This window comes from Trachypithecus francoisi, unplaced genomic scaffold, assembly GCF_009764315.1.
Source record: "Trachypithecus francoisi isolate TF-2019V2 unplaced genomic scaffold, Tfra_2.0 Lachesis_group5, whole genome shotgun sequence".
NCBI lineage: Eukaryota > Metazoa > Chordata > Mammalia > Primates > Cercopithecidae > Trachypithecus > Trachypithecus francoisi.
Window position 1 is genome coordinate 30,871,727 of NW_022681470.1, and position 19,320 is coordinate 30,891,046.

Genomic DNA, 19,320 nt, shown 5'->3' on the forward strand with positions numbered 1-19,320 from the left:
AATTTCATTCACTATAGGCCACTATTGAAGTCAGTCCTGCTAACCAACCAAACAAATTGTTAGTTATACCTAGGCAGTTAAACATATTAAATCTCCATATTTATATTAATAAATTTAGCCAGATCCAACCTTACATTTTTTTTTCTCTGTGGACTAATACCTTTAGAATATACTGTCAACATGCTCCCCAAATTTCTGACAATACGAGTTATCCTTCAACTGCTGCATTTTCTGTGTTTATAGTATTTTCTCTCACTCAGCAGACCTTGCTATTTTCCCTCTGAGCTATGCTGGGAATTAACTATTGTGAGTTTGGAGTCGATGCAGGTCTTCAGGAGAGAGTTTTTTTTAAAAAATTGGATATGGTCAGAATATAGATTGTGTTTAAGCTACAAGATTGGATGTGACCATCAAGACAGCATAGATAAGAAAGAAAAGAGTTGCAAGGGCCAAACCTAATATTTAGGGATCAGGCTGAGGGAAATGGATCAGCAAAGGAAGAATGGCCAATAAGGTAAGAGGAAAACAAATCCTGAAGCAAGTGTAGAATGTGTTTAGCAGAGAAAAAATTATCAATGGTCCGATAATTGACCATTTGATTTGGCCACATAAAGGTTATTGGTGACCTTGGCAAGCAGTTTGAGTTGTGTTGAAGGTAAAACCCTAACTGGAGCAAGTTTGAGAGAAGATGTGGAAGGAACTTGTAAACAGAAAATACAGGCAACACTTATGAAGAATTTTGTTGTAACAAAAGCAGAGAAATGGAATGTAAGCTGGAGGAGGATGTCAGGTCAAAGGAGGACATCTCTCTCTTTTTAGAATGGGGGATTTTCAGCATGTTTCTGTGCTCATGTGAATGATCCAGTAGAGACAGAAAAACTGATGCAGGAGGATGAGAGGAGAATTACCAGAGTAATGTCCTCAGTGAGGTGAGATGAGAAGGAATGGGATCTAGTGCTGCAATGGAAGAGTGGCTTTAGGAGAAAAGACAGTTCATTTTTATAAACAGGAGGAAAGGTAGTACCTGGGCACAGATGTAGGATGGGTAGATGTGCTGATGGTAGCAATCTGTGGAAATTCTCCCCTGGGTGCTTTATATTTATTTTTCACTAATTAATTTTACTGATATATAATTTGCATACAGTAACATGCACAGATCTTTTGTATATAATCTTATGAGTTAAGATAAATGTACCCTTCTGTGTAAAAAACACCCCAGTCAAGACAGACCCAGAACATTTCTGTCAACACAGCAAGTTCCCTCCAGCCTCTTTCCAGTTAATCCCCTCATCCTCCTCCTTGCCATCAACGCCCCCTCCTATTGCCCAGCAGCCCCAGGCAACAACTAATTTGATTTTTATTACTATAGATTAGTTTTACCAGTCTTAATTTTCACACAAATAGAATAATAAAATCTGTAGTGTTTTCTGGCTTTTTTCCTTAATATGATGTTTTGAAGTCACCTATAGTATTATTATATCAATAGTTTATTATTTTATTACAGAGTAGTATTCCACAATACAAATGTACCACAGTATGTATAGTCATTCTCCCACTGAACATTTGGATTGTTTCCAGTGTTTGGTTTTTGTGAATAAAGCTACTGTGAACATTCTTAGGCTAATCTTTTTGACAATTGTTTTTAACTCCAAGACCTGTACATTGAGAAAGATATTGTCCCTTAGCTTCAGATTCATATACCTAGTTGTCTACTTGAATGATTCCCAGGTTCCTCAAACTCAAAATATTCCAAACTGAGTCCTTCCCTTAAACCTGGTCCGCCTCCAAGATCTCCCTTCTCAGTAACAGCACCATTATCCACCTCACGGCCCCTGCTAGAAACGTAGAAGTTGCTCTTAACTTTTCCTCTCCCTCACCTGCTGTTTCCAGTCACTCACCATATCCTGTTGATTTGATTTCCTATCTTTTTTTTCAAACATCTTATGAATCCACCCATTATCTACTACAGTCTAATCCATTTCCTACATAGAAAAAATATGGTTGGGCATGGTGGATCATGCTTATAATCCCAGCACTTTCCCAGCACATTCGGAGGCCCAGGCAGTCGCCTAGGCAACATGGTGAAACTCTGTCTCTACAAAACAAAACAAAACAAAGCAAAACAAAACAAAACAAAACACGAAAAACAAGCCGGGCATGATGGTGCAAGTCTGTGGTCCCAGATACTCAGGAGGCTGAGGTGGGAGGATTGCTTGAGCTTAGGGGGTTGGAGGCTACAGTGAGCCATGATGGTGCCACTGTACTCCAGCCTGGGCGACCAAAAGGAGACCCTGTCTCAAAAAAAAATTCTTTTTTTTTTTTGAGACGGAGTCTCGCTGTGTCGCCCAGGCTGGAGTGCAGTGGCCGGATCTCAGCTCATTGCAAGCTCCGCCTCCCGGGTTTATGCCATTCTCCTGCCTCAGCCTCCCGAGTAGCTGGGACTACAGGCACCCGCCACCTCTCCCGGCTAGTTTTTTGTGTTTTTTTAGTAGAGAGTAGAGTTAGTAAAGAGGGTGTTTCACCGTGTTAGCCAGGATGGTCTCGATCTCCTGACCTCGTGATCCGCCCGTCTCGGCCTCCCAAAGTGCTGAGATTACAGGCTTGAGCCACCGCGCCCGGCTAAAACAGATTTTCTGAAGCTCAGATCGGATCATCTTGTTCCTGATCAGCTCTTCCATAATAACTATCCCTTGCCTTACCTTTATGATAAAAACCAAAGCCCTTAGCATGGCTTTCAGTCCTGATCCAGCCCCTGATTACCTTGGTAGCCTGATCTCAAAGCTCCAGGCCCACTGAACACATTTCCATTTTTCAAATGTTCTCTCTTGCTTGAGGCTCTTCACTTTGTCTATAATCTTCTCTTTCCTGCTCTTGTTTGCCTGACTAATTTCTAGCATCGTTTTAACATTGCACTTCCTCTGGGTGGCCCTCGACCTCCACTATGTGCTTCATAGCACACACTTGATCATAATTACTTTTTTTTTTTTTTTTGAGTCAGAGTCTTATTGTGTCACCCAGGCTGGAGTGCAGTGGCGCCATCTCGGCTCACTGCAACATTCACCTCCCAGGTTCAAGTGACTTTCCTGCCTCAGCTTTCCGAGTAGCTGGGATTACAGGCACTCGCCACCATGCCTGGCTAATTTTTGTATTTTTAGTAGAGATGGCGTTTCACCATGCTGGCCAGGTTGATCTCGAACTCCTGACCTCAGGTGATCCACTCACCTCAGCCTCCCGAAGTACTGGAATTATAGGCGTGAGCCACCGCGCCCAACCCATAATTACTTATTGAATTGTCTTTATCTCCCTCAAGTGGAATAAACAGTCTCGTTCACTGTTGCATTTCCCTTGCTTAGTACATAGTAAAAATACTTAATAAATATGTTAATTGAATAAACAATACTTAATAGGCTTTAATGTCCATTGTTCATATTTTATAGCACAACTTCCTCATTTGGAATTCCTTTTTATCTTCTTTATTTTTTTGAAACAGAGTCTTGTTCTGTCTCCCAGGTTGGAGTGCAATGGTGTGATCTCAGCTTACTGCATCCTCTGCCTCCCAGGTTCAGGCAATTCTCCTACTTCAGTCTCCTGAGTAGCTGGGACTACAGGCGCCTGCCACCATGCCTGGCTAATTTTTGGATTTTTAGTACAGATGGAGTTTTACCAAATTGGCCAGGCTGGTCCTGAACTCGTGACCTCAGGTGATCCGCCTGCCTTGGCCTCCCAAAGTGCTGGGTTTACAGACATCAGCACTGCACCTGGCCTTCATTTGGAATTCTCATTCTGATTTCTTAGTTAGTTGAAGATACTCAAGATTTATGTATTTATTTATTTATTTAGAGATGGGGTCTCACTCCAGTTGCCTGGGCTGGAGTGCAGTGGCATGATCTTGGCTCACTGCATCCTTGACCTTCCTGCCCCAAACGATCCTTCTGCCTCAGCACCCTGAGTAGCTGGGATTACAGGTGTGGGCCACCATGCACGGTTAGTTTTTTTTTTTTTTTTTGTACTTTTAGTAGAGACGAGGTTTCACCATGTTGCCTAGGCTGGTCTTGAACTCGGAGCTCAAGTGATCCTCCCACCTTGGCCTTCCAAAGTGCTGGGATTACAGGTATGAGCCACTGCTCCTAGCCAAGATTTATTTCTTAAAACTTACTTTTCTTAAAAAAAAATTTTTTCCGTTGTGGGGGGCTTTCTGGTAAAGACCAGAAAACCTGCTAGACAAATTTTAAAAGAGCTGTAATGTGATTTATTTTTTATTAAAAAAAAGTTTTTAGACATGGATTTCACAATGTTGCCAAGACTGACCTCGAACTCCTGGGCTCAAGCAATCCTCCCACCTCAGCCTCCAGAATCCTGAGTAGTTGGGACTACAGGTAAAAGCCACCGTGCCTGGCTATGCTCAAGACTTTTTTAAAGAAGAAAATATGAGTATTATTTTTATTCTGAAACTTCTCATGTTTTCTCTTGCCATCATACATACACACATTAGTTTGCACTTAAACAGTAGCTTAAATTTAAAATTTTATCCATCCAAATTTTGTTACAAACTTTGTTATAATGGAAGCTCTAAATGAGGGTTATCTGATTTTTAGTTATTTTTTTTTCAATTTTTTTTTGTTTTTGAGGCGGAGTCTCGCTCTGTCGCCCAGGCTGGAGTGCAGTGGCCGGATCTCAGCTCACTGCACGCTCCGCCTCCCGGATTTATGCCATTCTCCTGCCTCAGCCTCCCGAGTAGCTGGGACTACAGGCGCCCGCCACCTCGCCTGGCTAGTTTTTGTATTTTTAGTAGAGACGAGGTTTCACCGTGTTAGCCAGGATGGTCTCGATCTCCTGACCTCGTGATCCGCCCGTCTCGGCCTCCCAAAGTGCTGGGATTACAGGCTTGAGCCAATTTTTAAGTAATCTGTTTTAGTCTACCGGAATGCTTGTAAACTCCTTGTTATCTTCCCTGCTCCCTAGGATATGTCTAGATATGGATCTTTGACTATGAATCTCATGTCACCTTTTTCTTTACTTTTAGGTCTTCTTTTAAGTCTAGATATTTTTATTCAATTTGCCTTTGAGTTACTATTACTTCTGCTTAAGTTAGTCTAGATTGCTCCTCAAACATACTTGTAATTTTCAGATTGGGTTTTATCTCATCTCTTTTTCTGCTTCTGTTTCATACAGGTCTCATCTTCTTGCTTTCTTCTTGAGAATGTAAATTTTCTAAAAGAGGTATCTATTTCCTTAGACAATCACTTTCAGAGATAAGCGAATCTTCTGAATCTTCTGTATTATGATCCTTTCCCCTTTTATATATTATTTTTTATGTTTCTCTTGGGACAAGAAGAGGGCTTGGGAGTCTGATATGGACCAAGGTTCCAAGGACTTGGGACAGGTCATGTGCCAGTAAGCAGAGCTGACTACCAGCTGTGGATAGGAAATAAAGGGGAGTCAAAGTCTAAGAGCCTTGCCAAGCAGCATTGAGAAGCAAACAATAGTCTGAAACTTGAAATCTGTGAGGGAAGATGAACTCAAGAACTGGATCTTTTTCAAGCGTTGTCAGGCAAGATTGACCTTAGCTAGTAGAATCTGGAGACAGCCAGGAATGTTAACTTGAGGAAATAAAACACACAAGGATGTGATAGCTTTTCATAGTGCTAGATGTGGAGAGAATTAAGATCTTAGGTCAGTTTGGACAGGTTTTCCCCTTCTTTATTTTCTCATCTACATCCAGTATATCAATCATATATTCAGACAGGAAATGTGAATTTCCTTTGGCTCCACTCTCCGATCTCTAAGTAGAGTCCAGATTGATATGCCCATGTAAGAGTAATTTCCAGGGTCTTTTCTTTTTCCATTGTTTTAAACCAATGGAATCCATGATCAACTATCATTTCAGCAAGCACTGTGACCAGCACTCTCCCCATACACTGTATTCACAGGGATAAATGTGACAGGGTAAATGGACAACTACCTGTCTCTCCATCCACCCCATCTTTCCCCGCTGAATTCTGGAAGTTGCAGTCCCCAGTTACACGCATGAAGATGATAGTCTCTAACAGTACTATAACCACCTCTCAAAGCAGGATTTTAGATTTGAGAGGCTGATATTGTTTGGATCTGTGTCTCTGCCCAAATCTCATGTCGAATTATAATCCTCAATGTTGGAGGTGGGGCCAGGTAGGAGGTGACTGAAACACGGGGGTGGATTTCTCAGGAATGGTTCCCACCACCCCTTCACACTATGCCTCATGATAGTGAGTTCTCATGAGAGCTGGTTGTTTAAAAGTGTGTATCACCTCCTCCCTTGCTTTCTCTCTTGCTCCTGCTCCTGCCATGTAAGATGCCTGCTCCCCCTTTGCTTTTTGCCATGATTGGGAGTTTCTTGAGGCCTCCCCAAAAGCAGAAGCCACTATGCTTCCTGTATAGCCTTCAGAACCATGAGCCAATTAAACCTCTTTTCTTTATAAATTATGCAGTGTCAGGCAATTTTTTTTTTTTTTTAACAGCAATTCAAGAATAGACTAATACAGAGGCCAGAGAGGGCCAGCTGCTTAGTTTGCAGCTCTGATGGATACCGGCTCTCTAATTCAGTGAGCAGACTGGGAAAGGGGTGCTCAGATGCCAAACTTTCTTTCAGATGGGTGGATCTGTTCTATGCCATGAAGTAGAGTATGGATAAGCCAGCAATTGTTTTTCTGTATCCAACTCCATTAGCCTCATAAATTAGGGCAATTCCTCCTGGTAATGAGCGAGCAGCTTGTCATTCTTTATGCTCTGTGTTAGGATTAATTTTGTCATTTTTCTTTACCTTTTTATGTGTTTTAGGCAGCAGTTGAGAGATGCTGAGGCAGGGCTGCTAGCCAAATACTGTTTAAAGCTAGAAATGCCTCACTGATTTTTATTGTAGATTGCTTCAGCCTGTGTTCATTTCTTCAGTCTCTGACTGTAGGATTTCCCAGGGTGCAGTCTTTGGCTGGCTGCTCAGTCTGCACTCTCCTTGAGAGGACTAATTTACTCTTACACCTTCACATCGGACACGTGAAGACTCTCAAACTGTTATCTCTAGTCTTGTCTTCTCATTTAAATTGTGACCCTGTATTTTCTGACTAAAAGACATTTCTACTTGTCTATCCCACAAAATTACTGTATCCCTGGTGTGCGTACTCTTACCTTAATTATTAAAACTGCTAAATTATCAAAGACCAAAGTCATGAAGACCGGAAACAAACATTTTGTGCAAGAGCTACTGATAAAACTTTTGGAGGCACAATCCCATTCATACTCCTTTGGTTCCTGGAGAAGAGAAACTGCACTATGTATTATTCAAAGGTTCTGAGCATTTACCTCATCCTGCAGGACCACATCCCAGCTTCACACCCCAAAATAGCGTGGCCTGATAGCTGGCAATGTAACTGGGTTTTCAGTAGCCATGTCACTATTCTCTAAGATCAACATCAAATGCTTCTGGCTAATGGGGTGTTAGATAAGACCTGTAAATCTAATGGGTATCAGAATATTGACTCACAGAGTTCATTTGTTGAAGCAATGTTGCATGGAAAATTCATATCACATAGGATGTTTTCATTTGCAAGGAGCAGACTGCCCAATGAGTTACAGTTCTTGAAGTTTCTCCCACAGCGAGGGTATCCCTTTCCCACCATCCTTCAGGGTCTACCTAGATGGAACTGAATGTTACAGAAACCCATTTAGGGCAAGAGCTATCATACCATACAGAGATTTCTATAAACTTGGTTAAGTTTTTTTTTTTTTTCCCTCCCCAGGCAAGTGATCATAAGGAAGTATCCGTGATTCCACAGGAGTGGGATATGGAAAGTGTGGCAGTGAAATCAGAAAAGGCATGTTGCAGTGTGAGCCATCTGCACATGCAACTTTCTTGTGACTTTGGACCTGTTGGGTCTAGTCCTATTTACATAGTTTCCACTTGATGATGGTGGATACCATCCTCAGATATAACGTGGTTTTCGTTCTAGACCACTACAATAAAGTGGATATGGCAATAAACCAAGTTACACAATTTTTTTGGTTTCCCAATCCATATAAAAGTTATTATTTACACTATGCTGTAGTCCACTGCTAGAGTGCAATAGCATTATGTTAAAAAGAACACGTACATACCTAAATTAAAAATGCTTTATGACTAAAAATTGCTAACAATCATCTGAGCCTTCAGCAAGTCATAATCTTTTTGCTGGAAGAGAGTCTTGTTTCCGTGTTGATGGCTGCTGACTGATCAGGGTGGTGGTTGCTGAAAGATGGAATGGATGTAGCAATTTCTTAAAATAAGACAACAATGAAGTTTGGCACATTGACTGACTCTTCCTTTCATGAAAGATTTCTCTGTAGCATGTAATGCTGTTTGATAACATTTTACCCATAGTAGAACTTCTTTCAAAATTGGAGATAATCATCTCAAAACCTCCCACCATTGCTTTATTAACTAAGCTTATGTAATATTTTTTGATCCTTTGTTGCCGTTTCAACAGTGTTCACAGCATCTTCACCAGAAGTAGATTCCATCTCAAGAAACTACTTTCTTTGTTCATCCATAAAAAGCAACTTTTCATCTGTTCAAGTTTTATTATGAGATTGCAGCATTACAATTAATCTTCAGGCTACATTAATCACAAATGTTTTTAATGGCATTAGAATGGTGAATCTTTTCCATAAGGTTTTCCATTGACTTTGCCCAGATCCATCAGAAGAATCACTATCTATGGCAGCTACAGCCATACGAAATGTGCTTCTTAAGTAATAAGACTTGAAAGTTGAAATTACTCCTTAATCCGTGGGCTACAGAATAGATGGATGTTGTGTTAGCAGGCATGAAAAAACATTAATCTCCTTGTACATCTCCATCAGAGCTCTTGATTGACTAGGTCCATTGTCAATGAGCAGTAACATTTTGAAGGATTTTTTTTTTTCCTGAGCAGGAGGTCTCAATAGTGGGCTTAAAATATCCAGTAAACCATGCTGTAAACAGATGTGCTGTCATTCAGGCTTTGTTGTGCCATTTGTAGAGCACAGGTAGAGTACATTTAGCATAATTCTTCAGGGCCCTAGAAATTTGGGGACGGGAAATGAACATTGGTTTCAACTTAAAGTCAACAGCTGCCTTAGCCCCTAACAAGAGAGTCTGCCTGTCCTTAGAAGTTTTGAAACCAGGCACTGATGTATTCTTTCTAGCTATGAAAGTCCCAGATGGCTTCTTCTTCCAAGAGACAGCTATTTCATCTACACTGAAAATATGTTGTTTAGTATAGCCACATTCATTAATTATCTTAGCTAAATCTTCTGGCTAACTTGCTGCAGCTTTTATATCACCACTTGCGGTTTCTCTTTGTACTTTTATGTTATGGAAATGGCTTCTTTTCTTTTTTTCTTTTTTTGTTTTTTGTTTTAACATGTTTATTACAACAGATACAATTCACATCTGACTAGCTCTGTTTCCTCTTTCCCCTCCCACAACCATGTTCATTGGGCCATTTCTTTATATTTGAGCAATCAATGTACTTTAAGCACACATGCCTGTCCAGCAGTACTTTTAAGTCCATTCTTACGGGGTGCAAATGGATTTCAATAATTTATACAAACAAGTAGGTTATGCTTAATCACTGCAATTTTAAGCTACTGTACACAGGAATGAAAAGGTTATAGAAAAGTGCCATAGCAACAGTGCCTTAAGAAAGGGGATAAAGAAGAGCCTTAAAAAATGGATAAAATCAGAATTTCAGAGGGAAATGGAACACACGGGAAATGAAAACGTTTCTCTGCAAAACAAATGGAGAAGCACTGCTCTTGATCAGGTGCTATACGGGAGGCTGAGGCAGGAGAATGGCGTGAACCCGGGAGGCAGAGCTTGCAGTGAGCCGAGATCGTGCCACTGCACTCCAGCCTGGGCAACAAGAGTGAAACTCCATCTCAAAAAAAAAAAAAGATGGTGAGCTTCATGTAAAAAATGTGTGTTCTGAGTACTTCATAGACAACTCGTTCTCTCGTCTTTTTTCTTTTCTTCATATTCTTCTATTCCCTAAGATACAACAATATTGAAATTAGGTCAGTTAATAACCCTACAATGGCCTCTAAGTGTTCAAGTGCCCCTAAGTGCTTCAAATCCTTGCTGTTATTCTCCTAAGAAAACTTGGCACATTCTCTGTAAGGCATAATTGATCAGTCTTGAGCACCACTTGTACTTCAGCCTGGATGAGTTAGGATATTCCCTCTAAAATGATGATCATGTTTTTCTACTCTCCCTACCACTCAGGAAGAGACACAATGGTTTGTGAGCTTCCTTGGATTTTGGAGGCAGCATACACTGTATTGAATATGTTGCTGTAATCCATTTTCAGGTTAACACAAAAGATCTCAGCTTTGAGAGGGCCCCAGAGCAAAAAAGTTTCTCTAGCTGATAAAGGTGGATCAGGGAACTGCATGGAGATGATGGCAAGTTCTAGTAAAGGAGTCAAAATGGAGGTACCTGATAGTTTGGGAGGAAACTATGCCCTTTTTGGTAAGTGACTATTCTATTTTTGATAAGCAACTCTTGTTCTGATACTGGTTTCTGGTAGAAACTGAGCACCTGCCTGTAAGGTACCAAGGAACCATGGATTTTGAGGAACCTTCCATGAAACAAGTATTGTATGACCTACCTAGCCATATAGTCTGATGTTGCCAGCAGCATTCCATCAAGTGAAAGTGGTGTATACATACGGCCAGACACAAGCAAGGTACAAGTAAGTGTCATGTGAAGGTGTCTCATATTTACAGCATTTTTTCTGTTGCTTCTTCCTCAGCTCATACCTAAGGGCTTTGTGTAGAATTCTCTATGATTATGGGGAGGAAAAAAAATCCAGCTTGGTTACAGAGATTTAGGTTTTATTGGTGACAACTGAAAAGCTTACCGTTTCATTCAGCTGGAAAAGCAGATCAGGGGCTTAATATTTGAATGAAGTTTAAGATATGTATCATTAATCCAAGTGGATACCTTTTTTTTCTTTTGAGACGGAGTCTCGCTTTGTCACCCAGGCTGGAGTGCAGTGGCGCCATCTCGGCTCACTGCAAGCTCCGCCTCCCGGGTTCATGTCATTCTCCTGCCTCAGCCTCCCGTATAGCTGGGACTACAGGCGCCCACTACCACACGCGGCTAATTTTTTGTATTTTTAGTAGAGACAGGGTTTCACCGTGTTAGCCAGGATGGTCTCGATCTCCTGACCTCATGATCCGCCCGCCTCGGCCTCCCAAAGTGCTGGGATTACAGGCGTGAGCCACCGCGCCCGGCCCAAGCGGAGATTCTTTAGCTGGATATATGAATGCGAATTTCAAGGAGGAGGACTTGATGACAGTTTAATTCAGATGCGATCCTGAAAAGTAATGGAAAAAAGAAATCCCCCAGTTAATGACATTTTAATGAAGACTTCTCATTATCCATTTTATCTAAAAGGAGGGTTGACATTAGATAAATTAGTACAATGATTCCTGGAAAATAACAAAAGGTTTCACTGAATGGTCAGGGACTTGGGAGTAAATGGACTGAAGAGCTGCTGACAAGGAGTTTTAGAAAGGAGGTATGAGGCTAGATCTCTCAGAATGGGTCCAGAATGTTAGAATATTTGAGTCCCATGAGAATGACCACAAAAGATGCCTACTTTAAAGGACAATCTCAATAATGAAGTGATAAAATGACATACTATAGATGTCACTCAACCTCTTTCTGCATCTAAGTGCTTGCTCAGTGAGCTCATAAAGTGGCCATTGCAGCAGGTGATGGTTATGAGTTGGGTCAACAACATGGATGTCCTCTCACTAAGGCCACTATGGCGGCTGCCTCTGCTGAGTGCCCCATTTTCTAGCAGCAGCAACAAGCCCTAAGCCCCTGATGTGTTACTGCATGAAAAAAAATCTCAATGCGCATCTTATTTGACTTATCAAGAGCATTTGACACAGTTCATCTCTCTTTCCTCCTTGAAACACATTCTTCAGTGACTTCTAAGGCACCCCTCTTTTTTTTCAGTTGAAAAAGTGGAGGAAACTCCAGACATTGCATGGTTTAGGCTTTGGCCCTACACTCTTGCGAGTCTCCTGTCCGGGAGAACTATTAGTGCCTTAGATCTACTCGGTGCAGACCCTAAGGTCCTTTCCACCCCCATGAGCCACCTGTCAGGGTGAGCTGAGAAATCAGCCGTGGGGAGTAGAGTCACTTATGGCCAAGAGGAATTGTTCTGGGGGTTTGTTAGTAAGCAGGAGAGAGAAAGGGGAGAAGAAAATCGTGCACAGGGGTCAAATGCCTGCAGCCGAAGAGGGCGAGGCAAATAGATCTCTTATCACTAGGGAATGTGTCTGAGTCACATGGCACTAAAATATGTTTGCAGTGGTGAATATGAGTTGCTAGTGGTGAATCTGTATGGATCTGCAGCAATCTCAATTCTTGCCTCCTCAGAAGGAAGAATTCAGCTGAGGGGCATAAGGCAGAAAAAGAGACTGAGGCAAGTTTCAGAGCAGGAGTTGAGGTTGATTAAAAAAGCTTTAGAGGCCAGGTGTGGTGGCTCACACCTGTGATCCCAGCACTTTGGGAGGCTGAGGCAGGCGGATTACCTGAGGTCAGGAGTTCAAGACCAGCCTGGCCAACATGGTGAAACCCTGTCTCTACTAAAAATACAAAAATTATCCAGGCATGGTGGCACACGCCTGTAAACCCAGCTACTCAGGAGGATGAGGCAGGAGAATTGCTTAAGCCCAGGAGACGGAGGTTGCAGTGAGCCAAGATTGTGCCATTGCACTCCAGCCTGGGCGACAGAGTGAAACTCTGTTTCAAAAGAAAAAAAAAAAAAAAACTTTAGAGCAGGAAAGAAAGTAAAGTACACTTGGAAGAGAGCCAAGCAGATACCTTGGAGGTCAAGTGCCACTCCTCCTTAATTTTCCGTTTTTAATCATTTCTTCTTAGAATATCTTTGCTAGTTCCTTCTCAATTCCCTGACCTCTTATATTGGGGTGTCCCAGAGTTCTGTTTTTTTTTTTTTTTTTTTGAGATGGAGTCTCACTCTGTTGCCCAGGCTGGAGTGCAATGGTGTGATCTTGACTCACTACAACCTCCACCTCCTGGGTTCAAGCGATTCTTCTGCTTCAACCTCCCAAGTAGTTGGGATTACAGGTGCCCACCACCACACCTGGCTAATTTTTGTATTTTTAGTAGAGACGGAGTTTTGTCATGTTGGTCAGGCTGGTCTCAAACTCCTGACCTCAGGTGATCCATCCTCCTCGGCCTCCCAAAGTGCTGGGATTACAGGCGTGAGCCACTGCGCCCAGCCAAAGCTCAATCTTTAGACTTCTTTTCTTCTCTACGTGCTTTCCTTTCCTAGGTGATCCCTTCAAGTCTTGTGTCTTTAAGTAAGATAAATTTGCTAACAAGTCACATTTACATCTTCAGCCTGGTTCTAAAATCTAGGCCCAAGCATCCAGTGGAATGTATTTCCACCTGCATGTGCATTTTACATTCAATTGATCAAAAAGCCTCAGATCTGTCCCCTAAGGCTGTTCTTCCTGCAGTCTTCCCTTTCTGATTTGATTGCAACTTCAACTTTCCAATTGTTTAGACCAAAAATTTTGGAGCCAGTATTGACTCTCTTTGTTTTTTGTTTTTTGAGACAAAGTCTTACTCTGACGCCCAGGCTGGAATGCAGTGGCGCGATCTCGACTCACTGCAACCTCCACCTCCTGAGTTCAAGTGATTCTCCTGCCTCACCCTCTTGAGTAGCTGGGATTACAGGCATGTGCTGCCACGCCTGGGGTTTCACCATTTTGGCTGGGCTAGTCTCAAACTCCTGACCTCAAGTGATCCACCTGCCTTAGCCTTCCAAAGTGCTGGGATTACAGGTGTGAGCCATGTGCCTGGCCTGACTCTCTTCTTTCAAACCACACATCTAATCCACCAGCAAATCCTTTTGACGCAAGCTTCAAAATTAATCCCAAATTTGATCACTTACCACTGCCACTACTGCCCCCTTGGATCAAAACACCATAGTCTCCTGGATTACTGCAATAGCCTCTTAGCGGATTTTCCTGCTTTGGCTCTTGCTCCCCAATAATCTGTTCTCTATACTCAGGTCAAGTCACTCTGTACTTAAAACTTTCCAATGAGTTTCGTCTCATTCAAAGTAAAAGCCACAGTCTTCACTCTGTTTCAGCCCCATTGGTCTCCTTAGGGTTCCTAGCATGTGCCAAGCTTGTCCCCACAGAAGGATATTTGCACATCCTATTCCCTGAACTTGGAACATTTCCCCTCATCCCAACCGTACCTCCAAATATCACTATATTTGGTTATTTTATTTGCTTGAAATCTTTGTACAGATGTCACTTTCTAAGTGAGGGCTTACCCCAAAACCCTATTTAAAACTGCAACCATCATTCCCTCTGCATTTCTTATTTACTTTCCCTGTTTTTCTTCATGACACTTATGATCGTACTATATGTTTTATTTTGTTTATTGTCTGTTCCCTCTCCTACCAAGAAAGCAGCCATTTGTTGTCTATTTAATGTGGTGCCTAAAACACATTAAATACTCAATAGATATTTTTCTTTCTCCCTATCCTCCAATATCTTTCTTTTTTTTTAGACAGAGTCTCGCTCTGTCACCCAGGCTGGAGTGCAGTGGTGCAATCTCGGCTCACTGCAATCTCCGCATCCCGGGTTCAAGTGATTCACATGCCTCAGCCTTCCACGTAGCTGGGATTACAGGTATGCATCACTATGCTGAGCTAATTTTTGTGTTTTTAGTAGAGACAGGGTTTTGCCATGTTGGCCAGGCTGGTCTTGAACTCTTGATCTCAAGTGATACATCCATCTTGGCCACCCAAAGTGCGGGGATTACAGGCAGGAGCCACTGTGCCCAACCTCTTCCAACTTTTTTGTTTTGAAAATTTTCAGACCTAAAGAGGCCAGGCATGGTGGCTCATACCTACAATCGCAGCACTTTGGGAAGCCAAGGAGGGAGGACTGCTTGAGCCCAGGAGTTTGAGACCAGCCTGGGCAAATAGGGAGGCTCCATCTCTACAAAAAAAATTTAAAAATTAGCCAGGTGTGGTGGCACACACCTGTAATTTCAGCTACTTGGGAGGCTGAGGTGGGAGGATCATATAAACCCAGGAGTTGGAGGTTGCAGGGAGCTATGATCTCACCATTGCACTCCACCCTGGGTGACAGAGTGAGACCCTGTCTCAAAAAACAAACAGGTGCAGCACACCAACATGGCACAAGTATACATATGTAACAAACCTGCACGTTATGCACATGTACCCTAGAACTTAGAGTATAATAAAATAAATAAATAAATAAATAAATAACAAAAAACCTACAGAAAAATTAACAGCAAACACAATGGATATCCATATCCCCTTCACCTAGATTCACTCATTGTTAACATTCTGTCACATTTGTTTTATTTCTTTCGGTTGCACTACATACACACACACACACATACACACACTTTTTTTGCTGACTTCATTTGAAAGTAAGTTTTAGACATCATGACCCTTCACTCCCAAATAATTTAGCCTGCATTAGCTATGATATAAAACATACATAACCACAATGCAATTACCATTCAGGATAATTGACAATTATATATACACACACGCACATATATATATACACACACACAGACTTTATTCAAATTTCCTCAGTTGTTCCAATAATGTACTTTATAGCTGTTTTTAAAAAATTAATGAAGGACTCAATCAGGAATTATGCATTTCACTTAAATGCCATGTCTCTTAAGGTTCTGAAATTTACAACAGTGCCCCAGCTTCTTTGTGTTTATTTTATAACACTGATAGTTTTAAGGGTACATGCTATTTGTCAATAAATATTTTATAAACTAATACATAATGATTTCCTCAAATGGTTTTGCTTCCTGTCCCTGCAGCTCTGAGCTCTCATTATTTGGTGGTCTGGGAATGCAAGAGAAGAGTACTTCTACCAGGGAATACAACAGCAATTCCACTGAAGTTGAAATTCAGTGGTCATTTCAGGTTCTTCTTACCACCAATACAACTGGTAAGAAAGAGGATTATGGGATTGTTTGTGGTAATAGATTTCAGATATCAGGGGAAATAGGACTGCTGCTATAAGATAGGGGAAGGAGGCCGGGCGCGGTGGCTCAAGCCTGTAATCCCAGCACTTTGGGAGGCCGAGACGGGCAGATGACGAGGTCAGGAGATCGTAGACCATCCTGGCTAACACGGTGAAACCCCGTCTCTACTAAAAAATACAAAAAACTAGCCGGGCGAAGTAGTGGGCGCCTGTAGTCCCAGCTACTCCGGAGGCTGAGGCAGGAGAATGGTGGGAACCCGGGAGGCAGAGCTTGCAGTGAGCTGAGATCCGGCCACTGCACTCCAGCCTGGGCGACAGAGCCAGACTCCGTCTCAAAAAAAAAAAAAAAAAAAAAAAAGATAGGAGAAGGAGTAGTATAGATGAACTCCAGGTGGCTATTGGGAGCTTCTTCTGTTATTGGCATATTCAGAGGTAAAAGGCAATGGAAGACTACAACAACCTATACGGGCAGGATCACCAAAGGTACAAATTTTTCAGGAATGAAAGACAGTAACACACTAGATAAGAAATAGATGGCTAAAGGCAGAGAGAACACAGAGTCAGTAGAAAAGAGAGCTCCAAGACACTGGCAGCCAAGCCTCGACCTGTTAGGCAGGAAGAAACTTTTCTGGGGATCAGAACCATCCAAAAGGAAAGTTATAGATATCACTTCAGGGATTCCTTAGCAAATGATCCAGGCATATCATCTGATATGGTTTGGCTGTGTCCCCCCAGAAATGTCATCTTGAATTCCCACATGTTGTGGTAGGGACCTGGTGGGAGGTAATTGGATCATGGGTGCAAGTCTTTCCCCTGCTGTTCTTGTGATAGCGAATAAGTCTCATGAGATCTGATGGTTTTAAAAAGAGGAGTTCCCCTGAACAAGCTCTCTGTCTTTGCCTGCTGGTATTCCACATAAAATGTGACTTGCTCCTCCTTGCCTTCCGCCATTATTCTGAGGCATCCCCAGCCACGTGGAACTGTAAGTCCAATTAAACCTCTTTCTTTGGTAAATTGCCAGGTCTCAGGTATGTCTTTATCAGCAGTGTGAAAACAGACTAATACATCATCTCACAGCGAAACTGAGAGATAACATATTGCTCTGGTCTCAATGTTTGTGTCCTCCCAAAAATTCATATGCTGAAACCTAATCACCAGTGTGATAGTACTAAGATGTGGGGCCTTTAGGTGGTGATTAAGTCATGAGGGCAGAGCCTTCATGATTGAGATTAGTGCCCTTGTAAAAGAGATGCTAGAGAGCTGTGTTGCCCCTTTTACCAGGTGAGGACACAGCAAAAAGGCACCACCTACGAAACAGAAAGCAGACCTCACCAGACTTGGAATCTGCTGGCATCTTGATCTTGGACTTTCCAGCCTCCAGAACTGTAAGAAATCAACTTCTGTTGTTTGTAAGTTATCCAGTCTGTGGTATAGCTTATACACCAGACTAAGGCAAGGAGAAATGGCCTCAAAATTCTGAAGCAGAATTATTTCCAACTTTGAATTCTACGCCCAGTACATATGTTTTTTAAAAGAAGGGAGGAGACATTTTCAGACATGCAAGTATGCAAATAATTTATTTCCCATACATTGTCTCTGAGGAAGTTATCAAAGGTGTGCAATGTTGAAACAGATCTATCCTAGGAGAGAAGTGAAAGGATTTTCCAAGATGTTTATGAAGGGAGACCTTAGGATGACACCTATGTGACAAGTCAAAGTTAAGGTATGTCAGAGGCCCTGAGACAGAAATATTTAGGAAGATGAAATCGATAGAATATGTGAATTTATAAACAACTGTAAGAGAGTTTGGTTGAATTAGAAATTAGGAAGTTAAACACATGCACACAAATTATTAACTCTAGGGAAAGCAAAATATTTTGTAGGAAAGGAAAATGATCATAGTTGACTATATTGCTCCATTCTGAAAGCACATATAGTCACAATAATATCAACACTATATATATATTTATCTAACCAAAATTATATCATTATATTGTGATAAAAATGATAACTGCTTTGTATGTCTGTGTTTAATTGTGGTGTGGAGAGGAAAGACCACAGGGAATGCCTACAACTAAAAGAATATGACATAGCAACACAAACATGTTCTCTAGAGTATGGAGGTACATACGAAGAGAATCATTTAGAGGTAAATGTAATGTCTTTGGACACGGAAATGATGGGTGGAAGAACAATTGAGAGCTGTTCTTTATTTTAATATATCTCATAAAATTTGTTGACTTTAAAAAATAAAGACAAAAAGTTAATTTATAATCACAATATTTCAGAGGCATTACTTAGGACACCGAAATAGTTATTTTGTTTACCCTGCCTTGTACATGGTAAAGACACCTAATTGTTTTTTGAATGGAATCCTTTTAAATGTGTCAGAAGTTATATAAGCCATTACTAGTCTGTAAAATTGAGATCAGGGATTACTTCTTATACTTCTTTCTTATACTTCAGGACACAGTGTGGCATTATTTGCATTGTATTTTTATTAATGTGCAGGATATTGTGTGTATAAGACTCAAGAAGAACCAAATCAAATTCATTTTTAGTCTCAGTTAATGTATGAACAATCCTGAGTGGAATATTTCACTTTACAAATGAGATCTGCTTTTTCCCGTGCTATGAATCGAAACATTACCTCCCAATCAAGAAATCAACAATGCAGTTGTTTGAATATATGCCCTCCAAAATTCAGGTATTGTCAACGCGGTGGTGTTGGGAGCTGAGGGCCTTTAAGAAGTGAATGGGCCATGAGGGCTTCTGTCTTGTGAGTGGGATTGGATGCTCTTGTAAAAAGGCTTGATGGAGGCAATTGGTCCCTTTGCCCTTCTGCTTTCCACCATGTGAGGACACAGTGTTCCTCCCCTCCAGAGGATGCAGCAACAAGGCACCATCTTGTAAGTAGAGACTGGACCCTCACCAGACAACGAATCTGCCATTGCCTTGATCTTAGATTTCCCTACCTCCAGAACTGTGAGAAATAATTTTCTATTGTTTATAAATTACCTAGTCTGGCCAGGCGTGGTGGCTCGTGCCTGTAATCCCAGCAATTTGAGAGGCCGGGGCAGATGGATCACCTGAGGTCAGGAGTTTGAGACCAGCCTGGCCAACATGGTGAAACCCCCTCTCTACTAAAAATACAAAAAGCAGCTGGGCATGGTGGCTTGCACTTGTAATCCCAGCTAGTTGGGAGGCTAAGTCAGGAGAATCACTTGT

General features: G+C 41.6%; 1 non-coding gene across 1 annotated transcript; it reads right to left on the bottom strand.

The window, feature by feature from the left end:
* Nucleotides 1-4,186: 4,186 nt before the first annotated feature.
* Nucleotides 4,187-4,247, bottom strand: LOC117077010. Its single transcript, XR_004434608.1, has one exon. It is a non-coding gene; the product is annotated as a U7 small nuclear RNA (small nuclear RNA).
* Nucleotides 4,248-19,320: the final 15,073 nt, after the last annotated feature.